We start from the raw sequence: 17,162 nt of genomic DNA, 5'->3' as shown, positions 1-17,162 counted from the left end.
TGCAATGACAGCCGTTGCTCCCGTCTCTATGGATAGTGTCGTATTTAGTTGCTCAAGCGGCGGCCTTAAAGTCTCAGTGAAGCGCCCTACGGTGAACAGACACGCCTCGGCGCTGAGGTGCCATTCCCCTAACAAATGGAGGATGGTCATATTATAGTCATGACTGACTTTATCGAGAACAGCACTTCAGCGCCCCTGACGACTGCTCACCGTATTAACTTCCTCATGCCTGCGACCCTCAAATTGCACCTGGTTGTAAGCTTTCGTCTCACTGTCGGCATTCGCGGAAGAAAAATTGCAAAATTTAATAATTAGCTCGTTCTCCGTTTGTCACCAGAAATTGATAGCATTCAAAATGAAAACAGCAACCACAAAAATAAAATGTTTGTTGTATTTTAATGCATTCGATTGAAGGAAAGCGTATAGGTTCAAGAATGCGCCTCGTGTGCCCCGCCGCATTCGACGGGGGATAGAAAGATAACGCCCGATAGACGAGGCCCGCCCGAGAAAGGCGTGGTAGACGGCTCCCGGCAAGTGTGCAGACGGGCAGCCGGACGGTAGTTGCGTTAACACGTTGAGAACAACGCGCGGCGCCAGCGCGTTTCCGTTCCCTTCTGTGCTTGAAACGCGGAAGCAGAGCACCGCGCAGTGTACGCGGCTTTACCTCATTTTTTTTTTTTCGCCTGCTCTTTTTGAGCGTTCCGTGCCATCTCCGTCCACTGACTGCCGTCGAGCAAACTCGGGTAAAACTCGTGCGAACGAGGAACTCGGCGCATCCTGCATAGCACCCCTGGATAAGAAGGATTTGTTCTTAGTCTCTTTAAGCTCGTATTTTATCAGCATCTACTGTCTATATTGTGGTAACTGCGGTTGTTCTTTTGTGCTTGCGCAATGGTTACCCAGGGCGCGTCGTTGTAAAAACTGTTATGCTCGATCAAGAGCGTTAGGCTCACTGCCTGCATTACATATTATTAGGCGAAACGTCAAACTTGCGTCACGTCACGAAAACAAATCGGGGCCAACAGCGCCATTTTTTAAGGGTCGCGCTTGTCACACCTCGCAGAAAATGGCGGTATGTCCAAGATAGAGCTCCTGCATGTTCACTGATACACGATGGATACGAGTAAACAGTACAAGCAAGAGAAGCAGACGATATCGGTGCTGGTTCTCAAAGTCTAAGTCGTACATCCCTTCTGGCGGGTAGTAATGCAGTTCTTTTCAGTTTCAGTATTAAAAAGACGTCCAGTTTCACCCAAAACGTGAAGCACCGATTGCGATAGCAAATTAGTAGACAGATTTATGAAGTAAGCATATTAGTTTTATCGATCATGTAAATTTGGAAACATTCGCTTACTAACTTAATTAACAGTGGGGTCAGCGCGCACGAGCAAACATGAACACATCACCCTCGACGAGCGCGGTGTGAACGCTGGTGTAGGCAGGCGTGGCAGCACCATTGAGCGAAGTGACCTTCGTGCGGTCTATCGCTTCAACGCAGAGCGGCGAGAACACAGCGAGCACAAAGGTATGCGCAGCCTGGAGATCCCTTTCAAGATACCACGCACGCCACCGCGCGCGACCGTCCTACCCTTCCTTCCCGCGCTGCCACTCCGCTTTCCTCCATGTGGGGTGCGCGATATAGAAACCCCACCCTCCTCCCTGCGCCCCCCCCCCCCCCGGAATTTCGCGCGACGGAAGACGGCGCCTTTGCTCTCCGCTTTCTTCCTCCGCGCGCGCCAGATTGAGCCACAATAGTCGACTTCTCTCGCGTGTTTTCGCTCGCACACACAGCACACGACGCGCAGCGACAGTATTAGAGAGTTTTAGCCCAGCGGGTTTACGGCCAGCGGAGCGGAGCGGGCGAGCGGAGACGCGACTGCGCATGTGCACCACGCTGAGGCGGCCGGCGGTTTTACGGAGCAGCGTTTACGCCCGCTGGAAAGCACTCCCCAGCGGAGGGTATACGCAGCGCGCGAGCGTGCGTAAGCGCGCGCGGGCGTGTATGGGAAATGCAAGATGGCAGCCGCCACGGAGGAAGGAAACTAAGGAGAGGCCCTGACGTCACTCTTTGTGAAGCAAAAGTGAAGCCGGAATTTGGCGTTGCTCATGGCGATGCTCCGCCTTTTGGGCCACCCTCCTCTCTTGTTTACATCTTTCGCGAAACCACGCCGCGCTGCGCGTGGTGTCGCGCAACATCTGGCAGAGCACGGTGCAGGTAACACAGCGCAACAAGACACGGTGACTAACGCAGACCCGCCCACTCAGCGCCTTTGCCACGGCCCGAAACCTACCAGAGCAACACGTGTGAGCGCTCAAAACCATAACAACGGCGCCATTGTGGCCCAAAAGGCGTGGCCATACAACAAAAAAAAACAAACAAAAAAGCAACAAAAAAAATGAGAACCTACTACGTCATTTCCGCCACACTTTTCTCCTAGCGCGCGGAGGGGGTAGGGCCTCTCCTTAGTTTCCTTCCTCCGTGGCAGCCGCGAACATGAACGCCGGTAGTTCTGCATCACGGAGGAAGGAAACAAAGGAGAGGCCCTACCCCCTCCGCGCGCTAGGAGAAAAGTGTGGCGGAAATGACGTAGTAGGTTCTCATTTTTCTGCTGCTTTTTATTTTTTTTTTGTTGTATGGCCACGCCTTTTGGGCCACAATGGCGGCGTTGTTATGGTTTTGAGCGCTCACACGTGTTGCTCTGGTAGGTTTCGGGCCGTGGCAAAGGCGCTGAGTGGGCGGGTTTGCGTTAGTCACCGTGTCTTGTTGCGCTGTGTTACCTGCACCGTGCTCTGCCAGATGTTGCGCGAGCGCGCGCGCTCCGCGCGCGACACCACGCGCAGCGCGGCGTGGTTTCGCGAAAGATGTAAACAAGAGAGGAGGGTGGCCCAAAAGGCGGAGCATCGCCATGAGCAACGCCAAATTCCGGCTTCACTTTTGCTTCACAAAGAGTGACGTCAGGGCCTCTCCTTAGTTTCCTTCCTCCGTGTTCTGCATCGACGACGGCGACTGCGGCGCTGACCCGTACATTAGTACTCAGTACATTATTAACAAATAATGTACTGAGAACATGTAATATATCTTTATCCAACATTTCTTGTATAATAAAAGCAAGCGTAAGTCAAATTCATTTCTCAGTAACTCCTATTCGGACTACTAGGTGGGGCAGCAGAGCGCCCCGCTCTTTACCCCGCTCGAGCGGGTGAGTGATCCGCGGGGCTAAAATTCTTTTTTCGGAAGCCGCTCCGCTGGCACAACGGTGGAGACCGCGAGCGGAGCGAAACGTAAACCCGCTGAGCTAAAAATCTCTATTGTCCTTAGACTTTATACGGAACATCATGGCGACGGCATCAATGCTCCTGTAATGTCCATATAACTGATCGCAATAAAGCATCGATTTTTTCGAGGGTTGTGTGACCAAGCCACTGTCATTTCAAGCGTGAAGATTTCCACGGATACTACTGCATCTCAAAATTATGTGAACTTGGGATGCTTACGCGGTCGAAAATTTCCTTGCAGTTCGCCTTGAACCGGCCAGCAGTCGAGATAAACGAGAGACATTTAGTGTACTGGGGCACTATTCTGGACATTCCGCCGTTTCCTTCGAGGCGGGACGTAGCCGTAACGAGTCCAAAATGGCGCTGATGTCTCCAATTTGCTTTCATAACGTGACGCTAATTTGACGTTTCCCAGAAGAAAGTTTAAAGGCCTAACCACTGACTTGCATCGGCTCGCGTCGCCACGTGCCAATGTGTCATATGCGCCAAAATCGTCGGTCCCAAACAGGGTGACGAGTCGCGACGCTAGGAGACTTTGCCGACCACCAATGCTAGAACATCCGCGACGCGTCGCCGATGCCCACCATCAGAGCCAACGACGACTCTGGCTGCTATGTCTATGATGGCCTCCGATTCGAAGACGCCGACACCAATGACCGTCCGAGTTCTATGGACGCACGAGGCGCGCGACAGTGTTCCTGAAAGACAGTGTTTTGATACTAAGCCGACAAGGACACGACCGACGACGATGGGTGGTGGCAGTGCGACGAGAACTTGTGCCGAGTTCTCACCACGCGGACCAATCCAACCTCCCGGCTGCCATTACGCTGGTCTAAATGCTATCGTTTACTGAAACATCGCACGGATTGATGACTGCGGCAACACCTGTGCTTATTGTGTGTATATTTTGTTGTGCTCGAAACGAATGGAAACATGCTTCCGAAGTGCGAAGTCTGGATAATCGGCACTCGCCTACCGCCGATGTTGTTTCCAGTACGCGTAGGCCTAGCGCTTCCATCGAGTTCGTTACTGGCGACTGGACGAGCCCAGCTGGGAAGCTGTTGAAGGAAATGCATTTTCAGTTCCGTTTGGCGCTGCAACGATTCGAAATATGGCACGCCGGACTTCGTGTGATGTGCGGTGTTCTGAATAAACCGTGTTGAACTTCGAGTGGTGAACCGCGGCGTATTTCGTGTGCGAATTACGAATATGTGCTGTCAGGTGCCTCAACTTTAGCGGGCGAGCTCTGCACTGTTTCCGGCGGCAAAGATAACTTTCGGAAGCGAAAGGCATCAATATACTGGTGCCTTTTAAATATTTTGGAACCCTTAAGGGTGTAAACGACTTGTCCCATGGGTGAAAATTTTTTTGGGTGTATTGCTGCACCCCAAGCAAAAGGTGCTGAGTAACACCCCGCAAAGCAAACGGTGGCAAAGTGATGACACCTTGCCTATGGGTGTTAAATAAAAAGCACCCTTTAAGACATGGGTGGTAAACAAACGACACCCTTCCCATATCGGTATAACACAGACGCCTCCCTTTCAATATGGGTGTAGCACGGACACCAGCCTTCCAAAAAGATGCTATCACTGCAAGTAAAAATTAAATTATGGGGTTTTACGTGCCAAAACCACTTTCTGCTTATGAGGCACTTCCCAGTGAGGGACTCCAGAAATTTTGACCACCTGCGGTTCTTTAACGTGCACATAAATCTAAGTACAGGGGTGTTTCCGCTTCCATCGAAATGGAGCCGCCATGGCCAGGATTCGATCCCGCGACCTCGTGCTTAGTAGCCCAACACCATAGCCACTAAGCAACCACAGTGGTTCCCTGCAAGTATTGTAGCGTTCACTACAGCCGTGTAGTTAATGGACCACCTAGATATTGTAAATGCTGCCTAGCTTTAGCTATGTAACTATCGTGTTCAGTATATGAACCAGAATGCGAGAGGTGTGGCCACATTGCTCTCCTGGCTGAGCATGTATTACTATATTTAATTTGAGACCCTTTCAAGCAAGAAATTTAAGGCTTTGCCATTGCAGCAAGGCACACACCCCATGCTTTTCGTAATCTTCCTCTGCAGTGATAGTACAATGCCATCGGGCTGCACGGCATAACAACAAAGCATACTGCACTAAGGACACAGGATGTCCCACTGCTTGGAACACCAGCATAATAAAATACGTAACCTGCCAACGTTCATTAATCGTACTATAGCCGTGTTAACTTACACCCGTAAAATTAGGGCAGAAATTAGGACTGGGGTATTTAAGGGTGTTTTCTAGTGGAACACCCTTTTTATTTATTTGATACTGTCAACTCCGTTCTTGGGATCATTACAGGGAGGGTGATGTGTCAAGAAAACATGATACATAATTTTCATTCTATGTAACATACGAATTCACTGACGCTGTTGGTAGTTAACAATAAAAACAAGGAGCAAAGAAGAGTGGTTATACAAATTAAAGTGAACAAATAAATAAATGTTCGTAGCAAAATTTAGAATACATCATTGGAAAGGAAAGTTTCTAAAGCATTTTCAAAATCAGCAGACCCCTCTTTGCTCACAACTGCACTAGGCAATCTGTTCCATATTTGAAACGTGTAAGGAAAAAAGGAGAAACGAGTACGTATCATCAGTAGCATCAGTACGTGTTAAATAAGGTTGGATAGCTCTGCTATTGTTTAGACGATCGAATAATCTCCTGCCTGGAGGTTGTAGATATAAATCCTTATTTATTTTTGTTCGCCCACTCATGATTTTGAAAAGAAACATTAGCCTGTGTTTACGTCGGTGTTCCTCCAGAGACTCTAGTTCACAGATTTTAACAAGAAAAAATTAAATTATGGGGTTTTACGTGCCAAAACCACTTTCTGATTATGGGGCGCGCTGTAGTGGAACACTCCGGAAATTTCGACCATCTGAAGTTATTTAACGTGCACATAAATCTAAGTACACGGGTGTTTTCGCCCCCATCGAAATGCGGCCGCCGTGGCCGGGATTTGATCCCGCGACCTCGTGCTCAGCAGTTCAACACCATAGCCACTGAGCAACCACGGCCGGTCACAATATTAGGAGTGCAGCCGAACAATGGGACGTACATTTTCATCCATGCAGTCCGTTTCAGCTGACAGTGCGCTCCTCGATTCGACATGTGAAACCCAGTTCAGTACGAGCTCACAGTACTCTATCACTCACTTCTTTCAAGTGCAGGCGTCCTATGGACTAGTTGGGGATAAATCGCTGCTGCGCGACTCAAGAACGCTGACGCACTGAAGGAAACATGAAACAGCACTGTTGTATTTGCGTCTATGTGTCCCTCTTCTTAAGCACTGCAAAAAGAAACGATCTGTTTCCAATGTGTGCACCATGTGCAATGCATAAGAGGACGTATAGCAGGCCACAAATGTTTACGGACCACAGGATCTCAGGCGACGTTCAATTACCGAGCAGCCTGTAGCAGTAGCCAGTAAAACTGTATACGACAATGTTGTTCGTATATTCTAGTCAACGCCCGAAAGGCAAATTCAAGACTACATTGTGAAGTTACAAAGATATTCAGCTTTTTCTCAGAATTCAGGGCCCGTAATATTTTGTGGCCGGGTGTACATTATACAAGACGTATGCATGCAGCCGCGTATAGCAGGATTGCTTCAATGCCTGCTTTTTCATTGATGGAAAGAGCAAATGGTATGCGCGCATTACGGCGGAAGGGGAAAGGCTGTCGTCAGCGCTTTGTGCTGTCGGTGTGATTTAACTGCCAAATCTCCGCAGCTTCTAATAAAATGTTTCTCGCGGCGATATCATAAACTGTAGTCAGGAAGAAGATTAATTCTAATCGAACTTCCTAATGAATATTCGCAGAATGTGTAAAATTTACAAGCTAACAGTTCCACTGCAATATGCCGATACGCAGCATATGCGCTTGAAATCAACACGTTCTGTAAAGGTAAAAGACTGGTCTCGCAATAACCAACTTTGTAAGAGCACTGAAAAAAGAGCTGTCGTGCGTATAAGCCACTACGATCTGCCGCGTGCCCAACCTTCTTCATTGGAGGCACCCCTACGAAGACCGTTCCGGCCCTTTACATTCCGAGTGTAACATTCAGCTTTTCTCTCGACTTTTCCGAACTGTATCTAAGGCTGATCGCATTCTGGGGCTCATGTCCCGTGCCTTCCATCCCTGTGGAGGTGAGGTTTTCAGAGCACTCTACATTTCTCTCATTCTGCCAAGACTTGAGTATTGCTCATCACTATTGTCACGTCGCAGTGAAAGTAAAGAACACAAAAGCGATACTGTAAAGACGAAACTAACTTTTTATTGGGCGAACTTGTGTGCACAAAAACAGCCTGCACTTAAAGCACAACGATAGCGGCGAACACAGTCAGCGATCGTGGAAATCTAATCAGCCCGTCAAGCGTGTCGGCTTTTATACACGAGTCATCGAAGGTTCCAGAGTAATCAAGGGTGCCAGCGTGTCTTCCAAATCGTTCTACACAACTCTCGTCGCACATGCAGTGAGATTACACAAGCTTCGGTGACAAAGGAATCATCGATAACATTAGAGAAACTTCCGATACATGCAGGCGCGTCCTGCGCGGAGCGATAACATTTGTTATAGGGTGAAAATCGCTCACTAGAAAAAGATACACAAGTGCACGTGTCAATGCCCCCTTCTCAAAAAGCATTGTACCGATGCTACAAACATGGCAGGAGAGCGAAACGCAAGAGGACACTTACAAGAGAAACAAAGCCCAAAGTAACATAGTAAAAAAAAAAAAGTCCGAAGGTCAGCTACGCAAAGTCACAAAGTTCACTAGTGCTGGTAGAACGGTTAAGTCGCACAGCGAGGACAATTTCAGGTCGTGAGCGACGCCGGTGTGATAGCGAAATGTCATCTGGGGCGATCTATATTCGAATGCGCTAATGTGCCGGATGATCTTGTACGATCCGAAATAGCGGCGTAAAACTTCTCGCTCAGTCCTCCTCCGCGTATTGGGGACCCAACCCAAACACGGTCGCCGGCCTGGTACTCGATGTAGCGTCGTCAAAGGTTGTGTTGTATGCTGGTCCTTGATCAGCAGGCGGGCGAGCTGTCGGGCTTCTTCGGCGCACTGGAGCTAGCTGGATACGTCAAGATTCTCTTCATCGGTGACGTGCGGCAGCATGGCGTCGAGAGTCGTCGTAGGGTTCCTGCCGTAAACCAGTTTAAACGGCGTGATCTGTTGTCTTTCATGCACGGTCGTGTTGTAAGCGAAGGTTACGTACGGCGGGACGGCGTCCCAGGTCGTGAGTTCGAAGTCGACGTACATTGCTAGCATGTCGGCGAGGGTCTTATTCAGGCGCTCCGTAAGACCATTCGTCTGCGGGTGGTTGGCAGTTGTCCTCCAGTGGCTCGTCTAACTGTATTGTGGAATAGTTTGGGTGAGCTCCACTATAAAGGTCGTTCCTCTGTCGGTGATGAGAAATTCTGGAGCCACGTCGCAGCAAGATGTTCTCGGGGAAGAATCCCGCCACTTCGGATGCGCTATCTTTCGGCAGAGCTTTCGTTTCAGCGAAGCGGGTGAAGGTGTCCGTTGCCACGACGATCCATTTATTTCCGGATGTTGACATCGGAAAGGGTCCCAACAAATCCATCCCGATCTGCTGAAACGGTCAGCACGGTGGCTCGATCGGCTGTAGTTATCCAGTTGGCTTCGTTGGCGGTGTCTTGCGTCGCTGACAGTCTCGGCCTGTCTTGACGTAACGGGCAACGTCGGCAGTCAGGCGCAGCCAATAATACTTTTCCTGTGTCCTCGATAGAGTCCAGGAGAATCCGAGGGGCGCAGCGGTCGGATCGTCATGTAGGTCGTGCAGTATTTCTGGACGCAGAGGTGAACAACAATAAGGTAATTGGCGCGTACTGGTGAGAAGTTCTTTTAGAAACGATGGAACCCAGCCTTCAATACGGAAACACCAGGAGAGAAGTAGACAGACACAAGGTGGGACTAGCAACAAGTTTAATGAAAACAACCACAAAGAAGTTCGCAGGGCAGCCAGAGTGCACATGCGTCGTACATAGCACGTCACTGTCAACAAAACCCAAAATGACATCTAGTAATCACATTTTTCAAAATAATCTATCTCTTGCTGTGACACCGATTCCGAGGGCACACTAACACATTGGTTGTGACCATGTTTTTGGATATGCTACGCTTCAATCAGTTCTCGTTCCTATCGCGTGGTTCCCCTGCCAATAATTTGTGTGTCTTCTAAAACAGGTGAACAGCCGCACACTCCGAAATGCATAGGCAGGTCTGCCCCTCCTCGTGACGTGACGGCCGTTTCGTGTTATTTTAAGCGGACATTATTACAGCGCCCCGTCTGGCTTATGTACACCCGACCACGCTTCAATGGTATGCGATCATCATCATCATCATCATCATCATAATCATCATCATCAGCCTGGTTACGCCCTCTGCAGGGCAAAGGCCTCTCCCATACTTCTCCTCCAACTACCCCACTCATGTACTAATTGTGGCCATGTCGTCCCTGCAAACTTCTTAATCTCATCCGCCACCTAACTTTCTGCCGCCCTCTGCTACGCTTTCCTTCCCTTGGAATCCATTCCGTAACTCTTAATGACCATCGGTTATCTTCCCTCCTCATTACATGTCCTGCCCATGCCCATTTATTTTTCTTGATTTCAACTAAGATGTCATTAACTCGAGTTTCTTCCCTCACCCAATTTGCTCTTTTCTTATCCCTTAACGTTACATCTATCACTCTTCTTTCCATAGCTCGTTGCGTCGTCCTCAACTTAAGTAGAACCCTTTTCGTAAGCCTCCAGGTTTCTGCCCCGTACGTGAGTACTGGTACGACACAGCTGTCATACACTTTTCTCTTGAGGGATAATGGCAACCTGCTGTTCATGATCTGAGAATGCCTGCCAAACGCACCCAGCCCATTCTCATTCTTCTGATTATTTGAATCTCATGATCCGGATCCGCGGTCACTATCTGTCCTAAGTAGATGTATTCCCTTACCACTTCCAGTGCCTCGCTACCTATCGTAATCTGCTGTTCTCTTCCGAGACTGTTATACATTACTTTAATTTTCTGCAGATTAATTTTATTGCGAAGCAATACTACTTTAGGTAGCACTTCAGCCCGTTCCGTGGCGAGGCGGTGATAAGCACCATTGACCTTTAGCATGACCTCGCTGCGTGACGTCACACCACGTGACCTAGAGTGACGTTACACCAGCTGTGTAAAAACGGGGCCCCATCTCACGCCGTCGCGAGGCGAGGCGGTAGCCACCAACGGCGGCCTAACTCCCGCTTCTCTCACCAGGAACGCGGCGCGGCGCCCGAGTCATCCTCGCGTTTTACCTCGCGTGTCGCGACATCAGCAGCGGCCTCCTCGCAGCCGCCGACGTTCGGCGGGTGTCGAGCATCGAGAACGTCGTCATGCGCTACTTGGACCTCTCGTCCTTCCGCTCGATACGGGCGTACCCCAACGGCGTGCTCAAGTCCGAGATGCACCTGGACGTGCTGGTGCTTAGATGATTCACTGTAAGCCGTAACACTAGCATAACCCAAGACTACCACCAGTCATACTACCAGCTGATCCGAGAATAACACACTATTTCTTCGCAATCACCAGGCTTAACCAAGCTAAGCCATGGCCGTTTTTTTCGACCCACCCTTCTGCTTTGCCTCTCCAGGTCAGTCAGCATGGATTGCAACTGTGTCCCCTGAGTTACTAAGCAAGGCAATATCATCAGGGAATTGCAAGTTGCTAAGGTATTCTCCATTAACTCTTATCCCCAATTCTTCCCAATCCAAGTCTCTGAATACCTCCTGTACACACGCTGTGAATAGCATTGGGAGAAATTGTATCTCCCTGCCTGACGTCCTTCTTTATTGGGATTTTGTTGGTTTCTTTATGGAGGACTACGGTGGCTGTGGAGATGCTATAGATATCTTTCAGTATGTTTACATATGGCTCGTCTACATTCTGATTCCGTAATGCCTGCATGACTGCTGACGTTTCGACTGAATCAAACGCTTTCTCGTAATCAATGAAAGCTATATATAAGGGTTGGTTATATTACGCACATTTCTCTATCACCTGATTGATAGTGTAAATATTGTCTATTGTTGAGTAGCCTTTACGGAATCCTGCCTGGTCCTTTGCTCGGCAGAAGTCTAAGGTGTTCCTTATTCTATTTGCGATTACCTTAGTAAATATTTTGTAGGCAACGGACAGTAAGCTGATCGGTCTATAATTTTTCAAGTCCATGGCGTCCCCTTTCTCATGGATTAGGATTATCTTAGCGTTGTTCCAAGATTCTGGCATTCTCCTTAGACGCAGAGGACTTGTTTCATTCACTGCCACATGCTAATTTGTTTGTAGCTGTGCGGGAGCTCATCGAAGAAAGCGGGGCAGTTCCGTTCCAGAACGCCTGCGGTGTTCCTATTGGTTCTCTCCTGGAACTTCTGGCTTTGTACCTTTCATCGACGATTGTTGAATTTCAGGATGAATTGTATGTGCCAAAAAATGGTACCTGCATAGGATCCAGTGTGGCACCCGTCTTATACCGCATTTTTCTTTCAAAATTTGAAAAAGCTCTGAGCAGCTCTTTAAATGACGATAGGGTTGTCAAGGTCTTCAAGTATGTTGATGATTTTTTTAATCTTGTTATACCTGAAGGACCCTTTCATACTCGAAATCGGCCGCAACTGATATTTTTAGTTAGGGCGTGCACAAGGGCTCTAAATTTTACTAAAGGAGTGGCATACGACAATGCAGTTAGGTTTTTGACTTAAAACTAACCTTCTCTAACAATGGTCACGTCTGCTGGATGTATGCGCCTCGTACCCAGACACAGCTTCTACCATTCGAGTCGTCACATTCTAAACTAGAGAAGAGTGGCACATCACCCTCTTCATCAACCATGCCCTCAATAGAAGCTGCCATCATTCAATGGAGCAAAGTTTTCATGAGCAAATTAAGCCTCTACAGGTGACCGGCTTTCCTGACATTGTTCTCAAAGCAGTAGTGGAGACAAAATTGAAAAATTTGAAAAAAGAAACAGGAGGCAGAGCACTTAGCACTGCCAATGAGGACCGTAAGCGAGTGGAAGTCATGTCTTATATCCGCAGGGTTTCCCACAATGAGATAAAAGTTGCCAGAAGGCACGGCGTTCGGGTTGTGTTGTAGGCGCCATGCAAGATGTGAAGCCTGTGCTAGGATTGAAAATCGTAAACCTAGGAGCGCCTGCAGTACCAGCCTAATGATCGCAACGTGCATAAAAAATGTTGTCTATCGCATACCATTGAAGCGTAGTCGTGTGTACATAGGCCAGACGGGGCGCTGTTTTAATGTCCGCTTAAAAGAACACGAAACGGCCGACACGTCACGAGGGGGGGCAAACCTGCCTACGCATTGCGGAGTGTGCGGCTGTTCAACTGTTTTAGAAGACACAAATTATTGGCAGGGGGAACCACACGAAAGGAACGAGAACTGATTGAAACGTACCATATCCGAAAACATGGTCACCGTCAATGTGTTAGTGTACCCTCGTTATCGCTGTCGAAGAAAGAGATAGCTTATTTAGAAAAATGTGGTTACTAGATGTCATTTTGGGTTTTGTTGACAGTCACGTGTATGTACGACACATGTGCGCTCTGGCTGCCCGGCAAACTTGTATGTGATTGTTTTCATTAAGATTGTTGCTAGTCCCACCTTGTGTCTGTCTACTTCTCTCCTGGTGTTTGCGTATTAAAGGCTGGGTTCCATCCTTTCTAGGAGTATATACCGACAGGCCCAGCAACAGACTCTTCTTCGAGAAGTTCTTTACGAGTAGTAAACGAGAAGAAAGGGTGTTAACCGAGGGGCCGGATTTTATTAGTCATCATAAGAAGTCAACAAACACTGACACCAATGACAACATAGGGAAAATTACTTGTGCTTAATATATGAAATAAAAAGTGGATGGTGAAACGGAACCGCGGTAGCTCAATTGGTAGAGCATCGCCCGCGTAATGCGAAGGTTGTGGGATCGTTACCCACTTGCGGCAAGTTGTCGTTTCGTCCACTTCCATTTTCATTAATGTATTGTTTCTTTATTTCCTTTATTAAGTACAAGTAATTTCCCCTATGTTGTCCTTGGTTGTTGACTTATTATGATATGACTAATAAAAACCGGGTGCTCGGTTAACCCCCTTTCTTCTCGTTCAGTACATAAAGAGGGTCTCGAATCCGGGAACATTGATGCCTTCAGGTACTATGGGTGGCTTTATTGACCGGTTGCCTTCACCCGAAGAGATAACGTTCTCATGACGCCTGTGGCAGAAAGAATGTTTCACATCCGTCGCCAAGGTGTGTGAGTGGTGGCGCTGTCTAACACTCCCAGGGTTCTACTAGGAAACATAAATACAGAAAAAAGTGGATGGGGAAACGGCGTCTCGGTAGCTCAATTGGTAGAGCATCTCACGCGTAATGCGAAGGTTGTGGCATCGTTTCGGCAAGTTAATTTATCGTTTCTTTATTTCATTTATTGAGCACAAGTAATTTCCTCTATGTTGTCCTTAGTGTCAGTGTTTGTTACAGCCTTGAATAAAGGGAAAATCAGACATGCACCCGTTCGTAGCAACTGCTACAAAGGAAACTCATACGGGTTCCTCGAAAGAAAAGCCTCATATTTGAAGAAAAATTCGTCCTGGTCCGGGACTCGAACCCGGGACCACCGCCTTTCCGGGGCAGCCCCTCTACCATCTGAGCTAACCAGGCGGCTAGCAGATGGCAAGGCGAAGTCGAATTTGTCAACAACACGAAGCAAAGGCAGTTGTTTGACGTAGTAGTTCTGCGGAAACGTGCAAGGTGGAGAGTCCTTATGATATCTTTATGAGTAGGTTGTTTTGAAGCGAAAACGAAGACAATCTTCGTTTAAATGCCGCAGCGACAACGTCGGTGTGCCCTTCCAAATACTCGACGAGGGTATTTAGCATCGGGTCTGCTCGTTGCTGGTAGTGAAGTCTTCCGCGCCTAATATTCCAAGGAAGGCGTCGTTGTCCTCGTCGTCTTGCGGCGGGGGATCGATGGGGGCGCGCGATAGGCAGTCGGAACCAGCGTGTTTTCGTCCGGACTTGTAGGTTACAGTGATGTCATATTCTTGATGTCTGAGGCTCTACCACGCCAGCCGTCCTGAAGGGTGCTTTAATTTCGCTAGCAAACACAACCCGAATGGCCTGCCATATATAGGCAACGCGAAATCCTGCTGTGAGCAAAATGATGGCGGGTCTTTCCTTTTCGGTCGTACAATAATTGCCTTCCGCTTTTCACAGCGACCGGCTAGCATACGCTATCACCTGTTCAAGTCCGTCTTTGCTCTGGACTAGGACGGCACCGAGGCCTATGCTACTGGGGTCAGTGTGGATTTTTTTATCGGCGTCCTCGTCGAAGTGCGCAAGTACCGGTGGCGACAGCATGCGTCGTTTGAGTTCTCCAAATGTGTCGTTTGCGGCGTTTTCCACTTGAACTCGACATCACATTTAGTTGGATGTGTCAATGGCACATAGATGTGTGAAAAGACGTTGACAAAGCGCCTGTAGTAGGCACACATGCCAAGGAATCTTGCGCACGGCCTTCTTGTCGATGGGCTGCTGGAACTTTGCTATGGCAGCAGTCTTGTGCGGGTCGGGGCAGGCTCCAGATTTGCTGATGACGTGGCCCAGGAACAGAAGCTCATTGTAAGTGAAGCGGTACTTTCCCGGCTTCAGAATGAGCCCTGATGCATTGATGGCCTCCAGTACTCTCGCAAGCCGCCTAAGGTGATCGTGGAAATTTTTGGCGAAGTCGACGACGTCATCCAAGTAAAGAAGACAGGTCTGCTAATTCAATCGTGCTAATACAGGGTCCATGAAACACTGGAAAGCTGTAGGCGCGTAGCGCAGTCCAAATGGCATGACCTTGAACTTGTAGAGGCCGTCTCGCGAGATGTTGGTGGTCTTCTGGCGATCTCTCTCGTCGACTTGTATTTTCCAGTTGCCAGACTTGAGATCCATCGACGAGAAGTATTTAGCGTTGCAGAGCCCATCCAATGCGTCGTCTCTCCGCGGGAGGGGGTATACGTCCTTCTTAGCGATCTTGTTCAGTCGACGACAATCGACGCAGAAACGTAGGGTTCCGTCCTTTTCTTCACCAAAACTACAAAAGATGCCCACGGACTTTTCGACGGTTGGATGATGTTGCGCGGCATTTCATCGACTTATTGCCTTATAGCTTCATGTTCTCGCGTCAAAACTCGGTAAGGGCTCTGGCGGAGTGGTCAAGCGCACTCTTCAGTTGTTATGCGATGCTTTTCGACTGGTGTTTGTCAAATTCTCGATGACATCAAAAAGTAGCCTTTGTATCGTGAGAGCAGACTTCTGAGCTGTTTCTGCTTAAAGGGAAGCTGAAGAGTCTGTCGAATTCGATAAGAGGTTCATATACGGATGCGGGAACCTTATAAACCATGCACGTAAAATTTTGGGCGGGATTTTTCACTTAGGAACGACGTAATCGCCGGTTAAAATTGCGCTGTCGCTCCGGCCCCCGTCGAGCGCCGCGCGCTGCTGCTGACGCTGACGATGCGAGCGGAGGCCGGAAACCGCGGCGTAGTGACGTCAGCGCTGGTGTCCCGCTCCTTCGCAGTCTCCGCTAACGTGCCTGACCGCGCTTGTTGCTGCGTGCGTGCCGTCATAATCTGCCTTGCTCGAGCCTGCATTCCTTTGTTTGTGTGTATGTAGAGTGGTAGTTGACGTGCGCAGCATCAATTGGAGTGGTGGGCCGATCACGCCGGCGTTCTGTGCAGCCTACGGCTGCACGAACACCAGAGGTCGTGACGATGTTTCGTTACTCCCCGCAAGACAAGAAGCTTGCAGCTAAGTGGGAGGTTGCTGTGAATCGAAAGAATTTCAAGCCCTCAAGAACAACACTGTTGTGCTCTAACCACTCCTGTGACGATGATTACTACCAGAGTTTATCAATAATGCGTGAATGAGTGAGAGTACGGTTTTCTTCTATAGCAGGCTTTCTAAACGGAGCGCGAAAATGTCGGGGCAACGAACGCACAAAGGCGGGACGGGTGCGGGCGGACTGATGGTAACTGTTATTGGAAGACCTTATGAATGCACGAACTCGTCCAAACCTGTATTTTGATTGATTGCTAGCTCCTTCGTATTAGCACGCTGAACGGAAGGTGCATGTTCATCTTCCACCCTTCACGCAGCTTTCATCGCAAACCGTCGTTAATTTTCTATTCACACGTGTGTTGTGAAACAGCCAACATGCAGCTACCATAATGCAGTGTAAGTGTAAGTTTTCATGTGTTTGAAAGCCGGCGCACGCCAGGACGCTGTGCTCCCCTTCGCGCACAAAGAGAAACCGGCTGTCTCACGTAGCCGACGGAATTCGCCGCCTTTCCGGCTCTGGTTACGAGTAGTGTGCGGATGGCGCTCTGATGAAGGCCACTACACGTGCTACAAGAGCCGGAAAACTTTTCCCCCATGTAAACCGTCTGTGTAGATTGCCGACACCTTTATGACAGCACACAAATGCCAACGATCGCATCCCTCCTTACGTTCCACGAGGAGGCATGCAGGAACATAGCAGTACAGTTGTTTGCCCGGAAACGAACTCACTGGATCGCTGAATACAGCTTTGCAAAAACATGCTCACCAAAGAACATTTCTAACACGAGGAGATGCTAACACTTCGCTGTCGTTCGCGTCGAAAGTACTGCTTACTACCAGCATCTTTTGCTTCTTGAAGAGGCCGGATACGTATACATGTAGGGAGCAACGCCGAACTCCTCAGAGAAACGCAAGCTCTCGGAATTTACCATTACCGTCTCACGAAA

At 48.8% G+C, this 17,162-nt stretch overlaps 1 protein-coding gene across 1 annotated transcript in view; it reads right to left on the bottom strand.

Moving 5' to 3' along the window:
* The window catches only part of LOC129387073 (uncharacterized), a 258,084-nt gene that overhangs the window by 128,809 nt on the left and 112,113 nt on the right, over nucleotides 1-17,162 (bottom strand). The window lies entirely within an intron of this gene.

Source organism: Dermacentor andersoni, chromosome 2 (assembly GCF_023375885.2).
Source record: "Dermacentor andersoni chromosome 2, qqDerAnde1_hic_scaffold, whole genome shotgun sequence".
Taxonomy (NCBI): Eukaryota; Metazoa; Arthropoda; class Arachnida; order Ixodida; family Ixodidae; genus Dermacentor; species Dermacentor andersoni.
The sequence above is the reverse complement of the archived record's forward strand: the minus strand, read 5'-3'. Positions and strand labels throughout refer to the sequence as shown.